The sequence below is a fragment of the Anas acuta genome, chromosome 6 (genome assembly GCF_963932015.1).
Source record: "Anas acuta chromosome 6, bAnaAcu1.1, whole genome shotgun sequence".
NCBI classification, from domain to species: domain Eukaryota; kingdom Metazoa; phylum Chordata; class Aves; order Anseriformes; family Anatidae; genus Anas; species Anas acuta.
The window spans coordinates 18690156-18706872 of record NC_088984.1 but is presented as its reverse complement, the minus strand read 5'-3'; positions in this window follow the sequence as shown (position 1 = coordinate 18706872).

The window sequence follows — 16717 nt, the reverse complement described above, 5'->3', positions numbered from 1 at the left end:
TCTTGATGACAAACTTGTGTTTATTAAATATTCAAACAAGAAAACATCTGCTGAAGCAATAAGGATTTTTTTTCTAGTAGCTGCAAGTCCCAGTTAGGTAGCAGTAGATCTTTGTTGTGGATGCCTTACTTGCATGGAAAATACCTGTGTTTTTTTGTTTTGATCCAAGCATGTTTAGTTTGGGGAACCTGTACTAGAGATGCCTTCCAACAGAAGACAACTATTTATGTCATAGTACTTAAAATCCTCCTGCTGCTTTTGAATGGCAGGCAAAATGTCTGGGGAAGGAACCTCAAGACTCTGCAGTAGCAGAAATGTCAGTGCAATTGTGTAAACCAAGTAACAGACCCCATTAAAAGTGTGCTATGACTTACCATCATGAAGCAGCAGATAGTGGTGTAGCATGGTGGGAACTTGCTCTAATTCTGACTCCAAGGCTTTGTAAGTAAAGGATCTTTCTCAAAGACACAAAAGATTGTATTCTCTACAAAAGATTGTATTCTAATTGAATAACTACAGAACTCTAGTTATTAAAGAAGATATTTTTATTTATTCTGCAGAAGAATAAAACTAAGAATACAGATATACCTGGAAAAGGGAAACAGTTGTGCTGGGAGAGCTTAATTCGTCACCAGATAACATTTGGTAATCATCAGTTGTGACTAGAGGTTTTTGTGACCAAGGCAAGAGCTCGCATACTTGCAGCTGAAAGATGCTAAACCACTGGGTGTCACCATTTTAGGAAGTATATTTAGTGATCAGTGCCCTAGTTTTTGCCAGCTGCTTGTGATTTGTGCCCTACCATATTGTAGCACGCAACATGAAGATATATAAGAGGAAGGAGGACCATCATTTCTCTCCCCTTTCATTTTTTATTTTCTGTTTTGGCTTCATGGTTCTACAAATATTGTACCACTTCTGAATGTCTGGGTACAAGCCAGAAACAAAAAGCCTAACTGAAAGCCTGATAAGTTTCAATCCCTATTTGTGTAACCACCACAGTAATGAATGTAATCCTGTGCAGGACAGCCATTGCTCCACCTTTGGTAATATTATAACAATGAAAGAAAATCTCTTACTATAGGGTGAGAGATGAAACTCAATCTGAAAAAGAAACCAAAACTATCAGGAAACTTTAACTGCATCTGTGGGTAATTATTTTGGACCAACTCTGCATTTGTAATGTAAGGCCTGGAAATAAGAGCTATGCTATCTCTACCACAAATACATACAACTCCAAAGCTGAAAAGAGCCATCCTTTCTTGTTATCAGAGTTGGATTTGGACATAAGTTGCTAATTCCTTTTGTGAACTTATATTCTGAGAATGGTCCTGTGGTAATAGCATAGGACTATGGCTAGTGTGATTATACACATATGCCAGTGACAGTAACTAGCTCTTAGCTTGATTGCATAATGAATGTGTTTTTAGTAGGTCTTTGATATCAGCTGCTGCATGTGAAGAATCACTGTCTTCTATTTAAACAAATTACCTGTTTGGTGCTTTCCATCAGTGCATGGACATTCCCAAACAATGCTTAAAACGGGAGTTTGGGGCTATGATAGGAAGCTAATTCTTAGTTTCCTCCTTAGTCATATGAATATTTCTTAATGCAACTGATAAAAGAAATGAAAAGATCGATATAAACCTATTTGAGTAAGAGTGAAAAGCTACGTATTTCTGAAGAATGCACTCTAAATTTATCTTAACAAAGCTGTCTCTTACATTTGCCAGTAATATTGACTCAAATGTATCTCAGTAAAAGGTGTCCATCAAGGGGTGGGGGAGAATTTGGTGAGGGAGCAGAAGCTTTAAGATTAGTTTGAAATCATCCAGAAGAACACAATTTGCTGAGGGAACCGTTCCCTTGTCCCTTCCTTTGAAGAGAATAAACTAAAATATTTAAAATTCAAAGCATTAATCTTTATTTTAATTTTTTGGATTGGCATGTTACTTCATAACATACCTAACCATGTGTGTATATGAATTAAATATTATATGCCCTTAGTTATTTAATCAAAAAAAAAAATCACCACCAGCTGGAATATTCAAATGCCTTTATATAGCTATCAAATGTTCACTGATTTAACCTTATGATTTATCTGCATCTTTATGCAGCTGTGGTATGTAGTTGCATAAGGTTATATATACTGTAAATCTAGAAGTCTCCTAAAACTCAGTTTACTGTGAAGACAAAAATTTGTAGTGTGTCAAGAAATGCTTGTTAAATATTCTCTTAGTCTTCAAAGACGAAAAGTTTCAAGGTAAACTTTAAAAATAGAGCAATTGTCAGTGTAGGGGTTCTGCTTCTACTGTTGCCATGTTCAGATAATGTCAAAGCACTGGTGTGCTGCTTTTTTACAGTTCTTAAATCTCTGTGGATTTTTATTTTTAAATCTGAATTCCATTTTGAACTTAAATGTTGAACAAATGTTCAGTTGTTGTTTGAACATTAAGTGTGAAGGATCCCCAGATGTTTAATAGTATGTAATTAGGTGGTCCTAACCAGTTTATTCATTAATGAAATCCCTTCACTTAAGGTGTACTGTGGCTTTGATTAGATGCATTCCTTTGCTAAATGGACTAGGTCAGCACCTAAGGGTGTGTATACTGTGCTAGTGATTCTTGAAATATGAAGCTGTTTCTCTTTTACTAGTGTCATTGCTCCTTTACAACTGTCTATGGTCATTTATAAGATGTAAATTTAAGCCTGTTCTGATTTATGAACATAGTGTGCTGCTGACACCAATGGGAGTCAGTGGCACTCTGTAACTTCTGTAAGGAAGTCAGTGTTACTAATACGAAAGAGAAATTTAACCATTTAAAGCAACTTCCTACAGAAACGTCAGATGAGTCATTATTTGCATTTGATACCTAAAATGAAATTCAACTTCATCACAAATCATAGGTTTGATGCAGAGATTACAGTATGAGGTTATATTATTATCACTGCATAGGGTTGGATGTTCACAGTGGTATCTTATTTTCACAGTGATATCTTACTTTCATGTAGTATTCAGGTACCTAAATTCTTACGGTAATAATGGATAAAAAAGTGTGTACTTTCCACACCAATGTACACATCAGAAAATGTTATTTGTGAAGTAAGTTGAAACAGAAGCCCAAATGAGAAAAAACAGGGGGATGCATTATAAATGGTAAGGTTTAACTAAAAATGCTAAAGTAGTCCACTGGTTGATAAACTTTAATTTGGATAAGGATTCTACTGGCTTAAAATACTGAAACTGAAATGTGCTTATGGACAGTTGCTTTGTAGATATCACTCAAGTGTAGACTGGATTGCTAAAGTGGTGTAGAATTAGTCTTTTGCAAGTATCAAAGGAAAGTTGACTATAGAGAATATAATTAAAATATAACATGGCTGGAGAGTTGAGGCTTTCACCTCTGTAGAGCTAACTTCTCACATCTGGCAACTGATGTCCTTTTTCGTTCAGTTTCTTTTGCTTCATTAAAATTTGTCTTAAAAAAAAAAAAAGATTTTCTTGTACTGTTTACCAGTCTCTAATGCATCAAGTCAAAAAGTAAAATGCCAGCTACAAATAGTGCAGTGGCCTCTCTTGTACCACACAGTGTAAAGATGCTTGTGTAAAGTCTTTTCTCCAAGTTAATACTAAGCAGGACTGACCTTGCTTAGCCTGTAATATTTGGTATCATCATAGCCAGAGCAACAAGAATACAATAAAGTACAGTATGTAGAAATAAATTTTCACAAGTGACAAAATAATTGAAAGAATGGCAGTGTTGAATAGTGGGCCTGCATATGTGATCCTGAACATCCACAGGGGTAAAGAGTTTATATGTATGATAATCTCAGGACAGGGGGAGACCTATGCCCGCAGAAGCTGCAGCTGTAGAAATTGTTGAAGAAAAATCTGTCTAGCAGCGGCTATTTGCCAAGTGCTAGTGTACTTTGTGTACTAGTGCCAGTATGCATTAACCATTAGCATACTTACCAATGGTTAATATATTTCTACTTGCAAAAATAATGAATTACTGTTGGATGTAATTTAATCATTTCTCTCCAGCTACTGAAGGGCAGCCCCACAGAGAGGGATCTGGGGGTTGTGGTTGACAGCAAGTTCAATATGAGCCAGCAGTGTGCCCTGGCAGCCAGGAGGGCCAACCGTGTCCTGGGGTGCATCAAGCACGGCATTGCCAGTCGGTCAAGAGAAGTGATTGTCCCACTCTACTTTGCGCTGGTGCGGCCTTACCTCGAGTACTGTGCGCAGTACTGGGCACCACAGCACAAAAAGGATGTTAAACTGTTGGAGAGCGTCCAGGGGAGGGTTACAAAGAGGGGAAGACATATGAGGAGCGGCTGAAGTCACTGGGCCTGTTCAGCCTGAAGAAGAGGTGGCTGAGGGAGGAATTCATCACGGTCTGCAACTTCATCATGAGGGGGAGCAGAGAGGCAGGTGACCTATTCTCTGTAATCATCACTGATAGGACCCGTGGGAACAGTGTTAAGCTAAGGCAGGGGAAGTTTAGGCTGGACATCAGGAAGAGGCTCTTCACCAAGAGGGTGGTTGCACACTGGAACAGACTCCCCAGGGGTCACTGCACCAAGCCTGTCTGAATTTAAAAAGTGATTGTACTGTGCACTTAGTCACGTGGTCTAAACTTTTGGGCAGACCCGTGAGGTGCCAGGAGTTGGATTTGATAATCCTTATGGGTCCCTTCCAACTCGGGATATTCTATGATTCTATGAAAACTAACAGCACAAATCAAGCTGGAATGTAACTGGAACAACACTGTCTCAGAAGATATTTTTTTTTTTAAAAAAAAAAGAAGCAGGTATTTTAGATTAATAACCTAAAGGTGAAAGGCAGTTTGGGTGAGTAAGAGACTAAGATGAGTTATAAGACCTTTAGAAAAGATATCAAGGAAGACTAAAGGAATGGAGTTGGTTTAATTAAAAAAAAAAATAGTATGATTAGGATGACATAACTTACACACTTTAGTCACTTACTTTATCTAAGATGTAATTGATGTTTGGCCAAAACACAGGTCTGAGCATGCCCTATGTTTGTTTCTTTCAACATTGTGGGCAGATGGTATTTTCTCATAGCATTTCTTTTTCAAATTTGCCTCCTTTTGCTTGCAGCCTTTCCCATACCTTCCCTTAAGGAAGTCACCAGCATGATTTCTCCAGAGTTTGGCACGTCCTTTCATGGTTTCTGCTTTGGAACGGGCATGCAGCACAGGTTTTACATGAGGCTTTTCTTTCTTTGATGTGGTCTAACAGCTGTAGTTTTCCATGGCAAATAATGAAAGAAGGCTATTTTCTGTAGTGAATCACCTGCAGTATACACCTATCTTCTATACAAGATCAGCAGTTTATGAGATGATTGTGTGTCATAGTTCTACACATCCAACTGAACAGGACCTTGCTAAGTTGTATTTAATCACAGATGCAGTCATCTGATTCACAGATGATCTTTTCAACTAGCCAGTGAACAAGAAGTTTAAAAACTTGATATGATGTATTCATAGCTCAGCTTGTGGTAATAGTTGTTCATTAGTTTCAATTTACAATAATATTTCTTTAGCGCCTAAAGTTTACCACCTTTATATATGAAATTTCAATCCATTTTTCTGATGGAAATTTCTATTGGCTTTATTTCATGCACTAACAGCAATTATTCACCTTTTGAAATCAACTACCACCATACTATTTTTGATTAGGATCCTGTCCCACTATCTCTCAGGGAGGGAGCAGGGCAGGCCTGGAGACTGTAGCCAGGTTCAGCTAAGAGTCCAGATTACCAGACAGGTCCGTGGTGAGGGAGAAAAGTCTGTGGTTCTAGGTCTGGATCACCAGGACCAGACAAAGGCACAGCTGTTAAACAGCAAGACCTATGCATTGCTCAAGTGGAGACAAAGTACTAGAGCCTCAGCTTAAAATCAGCTCCCCAGGAAGGAACAGCCCTTACCACAGCCTCCCCACCAAGCTCTCTGAAGAGCTCATTTGAAGGTCACTAGCTGCAACAGGAGGACAGGGACAGGGAGGAAGTGCTCAGGGCCTCTATACCTGGCTCTGATGAAAATGCGACTGAGTGGAAGGAGAACTAGCCAGATCAATGTGGTAATTGAGATATGTAAGAGTTCATTCCTGGAAAAAAAAAATAAAAAAAATTGCTAGCAGATGCACACCATGCCTAGTATGAAAAAAAAAAAAGAGGGAGCTGTGGGCACGTTACTAACATTGCTGTGGTTTTCTCATCCCCCTTCGCTCCCATCCACCAAATGAATGTGAAAGGCAGTCTGGCCATAATTTGTACTCCCTCTTCCCTTTTCTAAAATAATATTCTCACTGTACCAAATCACTTTACTGAAGGTTTCGGTAAAGCATCAGGTGAGTGAAGACCATGTAGTTGCACAAGCACTTTTGCCTAGAAATACAGCCAGCTCTCCAGAAATCTGGAACAGGGAGAATGAATTTGTTCAAATATTCTTTCCAGTCTGGTTTGCAATTAAACATTTTTTTTTCCCTGAAATATTTTTGCTGATTCATTATTAACTTACTTTCTATTTCAATGTTAAAGTGAAATATGTTTCTTTAACTCTCTTTAAATGAACTACCTTTGTGGTGGTATTTTAAATGAGTCTTTTGATGCCTTCTTAATGGTACATTAAAATTTAATGAATGCTGAGTAACAGTAGAATCCCTATGGAAGCACATATGGTATCTACATTAATACTGAATGAATGCATAATGATCAGTAAAATTTCTGTGATTTCCACATGAATCAACAGTGATGAGCCACTTAGTGTTGCACTCAATTACATCATGTTTAATTTATGTAGCATTGTTTGGACGTTATGTTTAAAATGTCTTTAGTAAATCACTGAGATTCTAATTGAGCCTCCATTACAGTGACAAATTGCATCGTAAACATTAAATTCAGTTTTTTACACAACAATTAATTTATGTTGAAGCCTGCCTGGAAAGGGTCAACAATTTGATATATTCTCACTATTACTCTCTGAAAAATTGAATCCTAATATGAAAACAAGTTACAGTACCTGTTAAATTATTTCTGTTCCCTTAGTTATGCAGCAGACAGACACTGGAAAAGCATTAATTCCCTGAACTCTGGAAAGCATGGCAATACCTCAGCTGCTCTATATGACTGCTGCCAAGCAGTTCTGAAGGCCTTCCAGGTCAGAATGCCTCGTCTGCATCCCTGCAGCAGACTCAGAAGAGTTGTGTATGCCTGTCTCACCAGGGTGCCATACCACCTCTTGTGTATAGGGGAGGCCCTTCTAGCACATCCATGACTCACTTGTAGCACATGTAGAGCACAACAAGGTAGACCAAAAGCTTGTGAAGTGTCTTTCACAGTAACTGTTGCCACAAGAGATTTTGCAGTGAGACAGGGCAGAGACTTACTTACCAGAGGATACTATGTGAGACTCCATCTTTCCAGACTGTTTCCACATTAAGACTAGGGATAAGCATGTATCTGACAACAGAAAAACAAAACAAGTAAATCTACTTTGTCAGGTGAAACTGTAAATAAAATACTCATACTTCAAGTCTCCCTAGGTACAGTAAACCTCTGTTTGGCTTTCACTTTTTTCTGTCAAGTGCTTATAGCAAATATGCTCCTGAGACACCATTTCAGAAGGTGTATGCATGAGCTGGCTTTGGATATGGTCCAACGCAGGTCTGTATGGAATCATTCACAGAGAAAGGTGGCCTGCTTTACTCAATCATCTCAGTTAAATGGTGATCTGAAGGTGACTGATTTTTGGCAGAGAAGATAGCCTCTCCCACTACTCCAGAAAGAATCTGAGCTCTATTCCCTCTCACTAGCAGGTCAGGCCAGTAAGGTCTTATCAAGAGCCTTTGTATCTTTAACATTCTCCCTCAACTAGCTCTTCAAGGCACAATAAGCTTCAGAGGTCTTGGCTTAGGGGACTTTTTAGTACTAAGAGGTTGCCTAGCCTTCTTGTCTCAACAAGAACAAGATTTGGAGACATAGTCCTATCAGCTATCAACAAATAAATCCATCACTGTATTTTTAGCTTCTGCAAATTTCCTGCGCTAGCTGTTAGCACTAGGCACTGCATCCAGTTGCTTTAGTTTATAGAGGATTTACCATCTGTGCGTATACAAAGCTATCATTTTAATCTGCTGTTCTTTTTGATCTACTATGAGATTATCTGATAACTGGAAGGGCATCTAACAAACAGCTGACCAACAACTTTGTTAGAAGATGTATTGACAAAGAACTTTATAATGATAATGATCATAACAATAACTGCTCTCATTTCTCTGGATTGCTAAAAAATGCAAATTCAGACCTTTAATAATTGCAGCTCAGGCTTTCATTTCTGACAGCAAAGTGAGAGCGAAAAAAAAATCTTTCCATCCTAAGAAGCTGTAAAAGAGGCTATCAGCTTCTTTAATATATATATACGTATAATTCACTTCATTCTTGTTAGAAGAATTTAATAAATGAAGTATAAGAGAGGAAAAACTTATGGAGAACATTTTCATTTTGCTTTAAAAAGTCCTTTTTTCATTTATGTTGATCATTTTAATGATTCTGTTCTCATGATTCAGGATTTCTATGCTGTGTTAATTTAATTCAGCTTTAATTTGAATTGAATATAATACTGGCTAGTTGGTTAGCTACAATGATAAAATACGTCTACTGCTTAAACAAAGTGTTTGAAATATATAAAACAATCTGAAATACACTTCAATGTATATGTCTAATAGATTTTAGTGATGTAATATTTTCTATTTTGTTATGTAGCTATGTATTTTTAGAGCCTGCTGTGTAAGAATATTTTTTAAAACTAGATGTGATGAGATTATAATACCACTCTAGCCTCTGGAATAACATTAGTATATGAAACAGTACAATAAAATAATCTGATGTATGCCTTGAGCTACACAATGACAAACATACTTCATGGCAAATTAGATTTTCTTGACTGGTGGTGTGGTTACAGTGATATAATTCATGTTTCATAACTCTGAAGAAATAATGAAGAGACTGTAACCAGAAATGTGTCAATTTGAATAAATTTATTATGAATTGCTTTGGTTTTAAAAGCTCCCAATATGTTATAATAGAAGCCTACGTTCTTGCAAGAGCCAGACTAACTATCTGTAGAAAATGGGTTTTAAATGTCTTAACAAATCACTTAATGGTAGATTTTCCTTTCAAATAAACAAAAAGAGAAATGTTCTGAAGAGACTGTGCTAATAAAAGAGATGGGAATACACCTTTTAAAGCTGCTTTGAAAGTAGAATGTTTGGGAGCCTCGTGTATAGGTGATGGCTTCTTACTCCACATGGAAAATCAAAATATTGTGAAAACTGTACATCCATTTTTGCCGCAATCTAAGCTGCAATGAAGCAACTCAGCCCATGCAAAAAAAATAAGTAAAAAAAAAATAAATGCATAATTCAACAACTGCTGAACTGCAATTACATTTGTGCTGAATGCAGTATGCAATGGACTACTTCCAGCTACAGTGCAAAATTTCTCCCACTAAAACCACGCAGGTTTGCAGAATGTAAATTGGAATTCAGTTAAGGCACCATCTAACATGCACAAAGTATGCTTTAACATTCAGGGAATTTCATGTGTCACCTTCAGTGACACAATCTGGCTTTAGTCTGATTTCTTGGTCAGAGGCTTAGTATTGGCTCTGACATGGCTTGACAACAGGCTAAAATTGACTCAAGGCCTTGATCAGAGCTGCCATAGCCATGGGACTGAAACATCCACAAATGCACTTTGTTGGTTCAAATTCATTAAGAGTTTTGGTGGGTAGAATTTTTACCAGTAGGCTTTATGCCAGATCAGATACTGTCTGTCCTCCCACAGCTTGCATAAAGTCAACATAGAAACATAAAGCCACTACAGATTCTTTATCATGCACTGTGGCTAATTTGACAGAAACGTGACTGTGTGCTTGTTCCTTACGAGGAATGGGTAGGTAATCTTGAGTGATCCAGTAGCACAGAAATCCAGCAGTAAGACAGAATACCAATTTATGTGTCTAACATGGCTTTTTAAAGCCATGACTTATGAAAAGGGAACACATCAGTTCAATAGTTCTTCTTGGATGATACAATGAAATTTCAAGAGGCTTAGAAGTCTGAAAACTACGTTTCTATTGTTTTATAAAGTAAGTCCAAAGAACATTATAAACAAACAAACAAAAACATGATTTGGCTTATCATCTTTGAATTCTCAAACAATGGACTGAGCTAAGTTCATGAAACTGACTGAAGACACTGAAGGTTGAATTTAAAAATGTTGAGTGGCTCTAATAATTTTCCTAATTTCAGATGTGATCTCAGTTTGTACACCTGTTGCCCAAATGCTTCAGATACACCAGATGTTAATTTTCTTTGAAGTCAGGTGCAAATTATTTATGAACATGTTCAGTAGCCAGTTTTCTCATTTCCCTTTCCACTCCAAGGGAAAATTCTGTAAGATTCTTTGACTTACCAGAATTTAGAGGACCACTGAGTGAAACAGTATTCTCTGGGATTATTTGGTACGATATTATTCATGTCTTGTGTAATGTTTCCTTCATAAATACACAAAAGTGGACTAGTAGGATGCCTATACTCAGTGTTTTGAAATTGTGCTATTAGCAATGGTAAAATTAGGACTATAAGGAAAAAATTGCTTTTAAAATGAAAGAAGAGTGGCTACTGAACAGCTACAGAGCACAGCTTCAATAAACTTGAAAGCAAAGAAAAATGTACTTTTTTCCACAGCCCAATGGAGGATCACCTTTTAGACCAGATTTAAAGCTTATTGTCAGGAGTACTGAAGTATTAATATATTTTACCTTTTATTTTTAGAAACAAGAAAGCTTCATTATAGTTACACAGAAGGATGGCCTGATTGCTAGAAAACTAATTTTGGACTCAGAGTTTGCATTCCTTGCTCAGCCACAAATTTCATTAGATCATGAGAAAGTCACGGAGCAAATTAATTGCATTGTCTAATTTTTAACAGCTACCTGAGATACTTAAGTCAGAAGACAGTTCACCCTAAGTTTCCAGTGTAGTCACAGGAAACCAAAAGGTCTTCTGGGATGGCTGTCAGCACTTAGGTGCCTTAGGTGCTTTCAGTTGATCTCTGGAGTCTTCTGTCTCTCTCCATGGAAGTTCTATGCATCTGTGTTAAATGGCCAAGCTGCCCTGCTACAGTGTCTAAAGTCAGATGCTCTAAACACCCACTTAGGGTTAATTTTTAAAGACATTCAGGCGCATAAAGATGCAAACATTTACTCATCCGTATGAAGGGAATAAATACATTAAAATGTTAGGTGTACTGATGTTGTGATAATTAGGTTCATAATAAGTGCTGAGATTGTCATAGTTAGATAGGATTCCTGAATTACAGACATTTGCATTAATAACCTATTAATATAATAACTTCCAAGTAGTCAGCACAATGCTTTTAAAACATGAACAGTAGGTTGATTTTTTCAAAGGTTTATTGAATACTGCATTCCTTGAATATAGATTTCTTGGAAAAAACTCTTGAGATACTTGAGAAAGTACACTTTTTGAGAAATACTTTTTGTGTAAATCCTGTGGGATTAATTTATTCCAAAGAGTACTAAATGCCCTACCAGGTGATGTATTAAAATAGTGGCAGATACGTTATCCTACAGATGCAGTACCATAGGAATTCCAGCTGGCCAGATAAGCATTTGTTTGTTTTACTTTCTGTCATTTGGGAACAATGTAATTACTCCATCATTAAGATTCAGCAAAGCTTTCCATTTCAGAGCCCATTTTCAAGACATTTTAAATTGCACAAGCACAGGTAGGTTGATTTAGAAATTGCTTTGCTGCATCAGGGCTGGCACAAATTTGAAGGTGCAAAGTTATTCAGTGATTTTGGAAGAGATTCCTCCCCACATCACAAGATATGTACACAATCACATTTAATTTTCTTACTATTGCCTGAATGAGAGAAAAACCTCCTTAGATCTAATGAAAGCTACCAAAATCCAATTTTATAATGCAGCATGTCTGAAGTTACTAGACTTTCATTTAGTTTCATAAAGTCATGCATGGTCTATTGTGAGCTGCATGTTACAGAAGCAGAGAAGAAACAATGTGAGTAAAATTCAGGCACTTAAATACAAATATCTGGTGCAATATTTAACGTCCAAGAATTTCTAAAACATACACACTGGGCTGTCATATATGACAGAGGATGAACAGGAAACCCATATCTTCCTAGGGTAAGGTAGAATAGATATCTAAATCGGTACTAGATCCCTGCATTTAGGTAAGTGAATCACTGTACATATATTTTTTTTTCAAAATACAGAATTAAGTTTGTCTTTAAATTTCTTATATCAACCTTGTTATTATGACAACAAAAGTGAAATGCTATCTTACTTGAGTCTGACCAGATAGGTTGTTCCTTCTTGCCCCAAATAACTCCACGTCTCCTCTCCTCTTTGTGCATATCAGGAGATATGCTTTGTCTGGTACTAATGCTTCAGTGTCCTTGGCAGCAGCTCAGAAATGGCTGCGATTTAGGAGTAGTGTGACTGTTTGTAAAAAGTCTCATTTTAGCTCTACATTCCTTTTTTTTTTTTTTTTTTTTTTTTTTTTTTTTTTTTTTATGCTTGCATTTTATTTCTCCTTCTACAAAATGACTACTGTTAAAAGACCTTGAATGTGATTTCCAACAACTGACATTACAGACACTGAATTTCTACATTCTGGATAAACACAAAGAGTATAAGATAGCTAAGCCACATGCACCCTTCACTTCATAGTAATTATATGGTTGTGTAAAATATTCTGAAGGTATATAAGGTCAGAAATTGTTTTCTGTATAAGGCAAAATTCTAGAAAAAGGACTGTAAACAGTATCAGCAATACTCTGCTGTTGTGAAATATCAGTTTTTAAATTTTACTAAATATTCTGTTTGTGATGTTTAAAGTTGTCCGCTCTTCACAGTAGTTATTCCAGAGGTGCTAATGAAACATTAATTATCAAATGTTTACAATGGATAATTAAGAACAGAGAAATTTATTCAAAGTAAAATGTTTCTTCCATTACAAAGCTATCAACACAAACATTTGGCACGGCTACATTGGTTTCCTGAGACTTGACTATTCACTTCCAGAAATAACCATAGCAGTATATTGTGTGGTTCATCCATCCACAACTACCCAGACTACATCTAGTCTGGTAGTTAGACCCTTTAGATGAAAACCTAGCCAATGTAATCCATATATATGTAATGTTCACCCTGTACTATTAGAGTTCTCTCTATTTAGAAAGGAACTTTATGCCCTAAAAAAATTCAAGGTTGGCCAGTGCAGATCACATCACCTAATACCCATTTTATTGTAGATGCTGCTGAATGATCGATATCATACAACTTCAGGCTGAGGGAGCAGAAGCCAGTATGTCATGTTGTCTGACCTGCATCTCACAGGACCTACATGACACCCAGTCAACCCTATACTGAACCTAATTATTTGGTTTTAGCTACAAAGACCTCTTTCAGAAATCATAAGCTCTTGTTTTGGTTTGATTGACTTGAAGGGTATCACTCTCAAAACCCTGCACTGAATTTAATTCTGTTCTTGTGTTACAGTTCAAGGGAAAATTCCAGCAGGGAGATGTTCTGGTCTGAGGACAAAGCTGTCACAAGGAATCACAGAACTTGCTATTGAAATAGCAAACACTCCTGTCAAAGATAGCAATAAAATCCATTCCTGTACTCATGTTCCTTATGAAAGTACACTTAAGTGTTCCTGCTTTTCAGTGGGGAAAAAATCCCAAGCCCAAAGCAAACAACAAAATAGAGCACAAATCTGCTTCTCAACAGTAAGTGCAGAAGAAGAAAATTAAGTTGGGGGAAGCACCACAGCATTACTGTGCTGTGGTTTGTGTAAGTACACGCAGAGGGAGTTTCAGATTAGGGTGAAAAGCAGCTTCTGGAGCCTACTGAGACTGGTAGTGCTGATTTAATCCCTTGGAACCTTTCCCCTATCTGCAGTTGAAGATACACATTTCAACAATAATGCTAAACTTAACATTCAATGTGCACTGTAATAATAGGCAAAACTCCTACAAAACATTCAACCACAGATAACTTTCAAGGAGTTATGCACTACTGCCAAGAAGTTAGATACTGATACCTCTGAGTGTTCATAGGATAAATTTGGCTCTCTTGAAGTACTGCCCAAACAGATGGGCCAGTTTTCGAAGTTAAAAATGAGCTTTCAAAATGTTCAGGAATGAGGAACAATGCACAGTTCATAGTGTCAGGACCACAAAGAAGAAAAGTTAGTTTGTGTTCAGCATATTCTATGTGCATCAATATAACAGACACATAAATTACAAATTCAGATTTACATCTTGGGGAATGCTATTTTTTACTGGACAAGGTATTATTATTATTATTAAGATGACCCTCTATATTACATTTGATGCAATTCACATTAGGGTACTTGTAGAGGAAACTTTACATTGGGAAACAAGACTTGGGCCTGGTTATAGCCTTGCACTGGAAGAATTAACTACCTCTGTGGCTTCAACCTAGCAGTTCAGTAGAGAGAATCCTTTTCTCTGCTACTGTTACTATGACAGAAGATGGTGTAAAAGTATGGTATTATTTCTCTTAGTGTAACCATCTTTAAGAAATTATAGTGAAACATTTTAGGATCAGGCCACAAAAACAAATTCAAAATACCTTGATTAAAACAAGGGGGAACGTGTGGAAGGGTGAAATAAAAAATCCATGTTTTTTAGAGATAATCACAGATAATTTGGATTTTTTAAAATTTCACTTTGTTAGTAATAACTGTGAAAGTTTATTCTAATTAAAGGCATAATTTTATCACATTAATCAAGTGCTGTAGTTCTAAATAGCACACAGGCTTTTAAGAAATGGAGAGCCTGATTTTCTGAAAGTGGGGTGCATACTGAATAGCTTGAATCTGTTGTGCTTTTTTTTTTTTTTTTTGATATGTAGATTTAATTTTACTTGATAGACATCTGGATATGACTAGGGCTAACATAAGATTTTTTTTTTTTTTTAAGAGAAAAAAAATCTATTGAGTTGAAGACTGAAGAATGCCCAGAAATTTAGTTTTATGGAAAGTTGTCTTAGAATGAGGACTATTGCACTGCAGAAGCAAAGTATGAAAGAGTAGGCAGCTTAGGTGCATTTATGATAAAAATGAAGCCAAGATACACAGTTCAACTGTATTATAAACAAGTATTTTGGTGTTGGGGCATAGCAAAAATCTGTGAGCCTTTTAATACCAGCATTATTAATTGTCATCAAAGGTGACTGGGTTTGAATTTGTTCAAAGTAAAAGTTAAAAAAAGGTTACTCTTGAACAGAGTTTATGTCAAATGCTCTCAGAAAACTTGTCAAGTTCAGGCACTGTTTCTTATTCTTACAATTGTTTGAAAGGAGAGGAACAGTAAGTCAGAAGAAACGTTCACATTCTTGCCTATGCAATGTTTGCTGTTCTATGCTGGAGCAATCAGATCTTTCTGTGCCTCAGTGTTTTGATAACTGTATTTTCTTGTGCTGCACTACTCAGAAAGCACTGGAAGCAGCAAGCATCAGGACAGACTATGAGAAATAGAAAAATTGAAAATTTTAGTCTTTTTTTTTTTTTAAATTACTACATTCAAGTGAAATTATAATAGCATTACATCTTTGTTGATCTTTCCTTTTCTGCTGTCATGACTCATTGGAATCATAGAAAAGTTATTTGGAAATGCAGAAGTGTTTAATTTATTTGTTAATATTCTAATTGTGATTTTTTTTTTATTTGCCTGCCATTCTAAACCAATTACATGACTAAGCCAAAGACGCAAAAACCTACCATGTATGTCAGGTTGTAGCTATGAAACAAGTTGCACAGACTGGGTGAAAAGTCAACACATATTTTCTTTTTGTGGTCAAACTTTTAAAATGCTGATTTGTATCAGCATGGAATTGCCACCCAAAGGTTTTTATCTCTTCCTGAGCCCAGTTTTCTACCTATAACACACACACCAGTTGTCCTTTCTTCTATTCTTTTGAAGAAAGTGAAGTTTAACATGCCATGTATATATACACCAGTGAATCAGTTAGACAAAATTAGTCTGGCCTGTATAAAAAGATAGCTGTTCGCAAGGAACAAACAAATCAAATCAATCATCTGACAGTGTAAAATTCCAGATATGTTCGCCAGTCCCTGTATATAAGAATTCTTAATCAACTCGCACACACACTTTGACTGTCAGCATAACAGAGAATAAACTGTTTAGAAGACAAGGAATCCTTAGTTTCATTGAAAACAAATGTCCTGCAAAATCATCTGCAACTCAGCTAAAATGAAAACTGTGAGTATTGCTTCTATTTTGGAAAAAAAAATAAAAAAAAAATCTTTCTCTGACTGAAAATTTTGGCGTGTGTGTGAGGATTTCTTCAGTGGGCTCAGGAAAACAGAAAAGCACATTTGTCCCCAGACATTCTGTATTCTCAGTTACTGCCTCTGAGGAAGCCGAATAAAATCATGTTTGTACATACAGCTGTTTCTGCCTGGCATTGGGCTAGACTCAAGTTATTCACCTCTCAACCAGGTCCAGTGACTTCCACACTTCTACCCATTCTGCTTGGTGCCGTGTGACTGCTCTTCAGACAGCGAGGGGGGATTTTTATTCGGT